Here is a 1,891-nt window from a genome sequence, read left to right on the forward strand (position 1 = left end):
CTGTTTGTTTTGCTTTAGCTTAAGACTTATATTAAAATATACTTACAGAAAAGTACACATGTAATAAGTGTACAGCTCAGTTTTCACAAACTGAACACAGCCATGTAATCAGCACCAAGATTAAGAAACAGAATATTACTAGCACTTCAGAAACCCGCCTTGTGCTCCCTCCCAGTTACTACCCTCTGAGGGCTTCTAACAACACTGACTGTTTTACCTTAACAGGGTTTTTCAGATAGATGGAAAAAGCTTAGTGGAGGAAAAGAAGTTGGAAAGGAGAGGTCCAGACAATCTAAAAAGAAGAGGAGAAGGGAGGAGGGAAAGAAGAAGAGGGAATGAAGATGAGGACGGAGGGAAAACAGAGGTTTGAAGAAAGAGAATCTGCTACCTGCTTGACTGCCCAAGAAACCCAACTGTGATACTCTTCTTAAGCTTCCCTCTTTCAGGTGCCTGGGTGGCTCGGTCGTGTAAGCGTCTGCCTTCAGCTCAGGCTCATGATCCCAGGGTCCTGGGATCGAGTCCCGCATCTGGTTCCCTGCTCAGGGGGAAGTCTGCTTCTTCCTCTGCTCTGCTCGTGCTTTCTCTTGCTCTCCCTCTCTCCCAAATAAAAAATAAAAAAAAAACACCTTGCTTCTTTCTCCTGCTCCAGCCTCCCACGTCTTTCCCCAACCCACTACCCCACCTCCATTGACAGGGTTTTAAGGTTGAAAGCCCTTTGCTCCAACTCTCCCTCACAAGTCTTAGGTAGCACATTAAATTTCATTAGTGATCCATTCTTTGGGGTTATAATTGTCCCCTTTTGACTGAATACTCTTTTATTTATTTATTTATTTTAATATTTTTATTTATTTATTTGACAGAGAGAGACACAGCGAGAGAGGGAACACAAGCAGGGAGAGTGGGAGAGGGAGAAGCAGGCTTCCCGCGGAGCAGGAAGCCCGATGCGGGGCTCGATCCCAGGACCCCTGGGATCATGACCTGAGCCGAAGGCAGAAGCTTAACCGACTGAGCCACCCAGGCGCCCCTGAATACTCTTTTAAATATAAAAACTACAACAAAGAGTAAGCCACTATCAGTAGCTGACACTAGGTACATTTTCTTCCTTTTCTGTGATTTTCTCTCTAGGGTCTTCCCTGGGCCAATATTTCACACTGTAGCTGTTAGTTAAAGTTTATCTGATTACTTAATCCAAATTTAAAATGGCAACTGGTAATAATTGATTTGGTATCTTCTGGGTAATTTGTTGGCACTTTAATGCAATTTCAGTGGAATTTCAATGCAATGGAAGGACAAGGTGAGGTAGTTATGAGAAGAAAGGTTTTCTGTTCTCAGGGAAAAAATTATAAGAGACTTTGAAATGAGCAAAGGGGAACGCCTGGGTGTCTCAGTCGGTTAAGCGTCTGCCTTCAGCTCAGGTCATGGTCCTGGGATCGAGCCCTCCATTGGTCTCGTTGCTCAGCGGGGAGCCTGCCTCTCCCTCTGCCTGCCGCTCCCCCTGCTTGGGCTCTCTCTCTGACAAATAAATAAAATCTTAAAAAAAAAAAAAAGAAAGAAAAGAAAGCAAAGACATTGTTGGGTATTGTCTAGAGGAGTCTTCAGACTTATCTATGGCTTTCATTGTCTTTGAACTATTTTATAATTTTTAAGTTGAGAAAACTGATGGCAATGCAAATTATTTTTATTCATAGAGACAATTTGAATTTTGTCTAGCAAGATACAATTGATTTCCACCCTGTGAAAAAGATCATCCTAAACATTATATATTATACACTGTAGATATTGACTAATTTTACCTCTGTTAGCAAGCAAGTTCATTTCAGCATTCTTAATTGCCTATGTATATATCTGTCTTCAGATTTTCTTTTGAGCCGGTTTAACACCTTATTAGTTC

The sequence above is a fragment of the Leptonychotes weddellii genome, chromosome 4 (assembly GCF_054177405.1).
Source record: "Leptonychotes weddellii isolate Sample4059 chromosome 4, ASM5417740v2, whole genome shotgun sequence".
NCBI classification, from domain to species: Eukaryota; Metazoa; Chordata; class Mammalia; order Carnivora; family Phocidae; genus Leptonychotes; species Leptonychotes weddellii.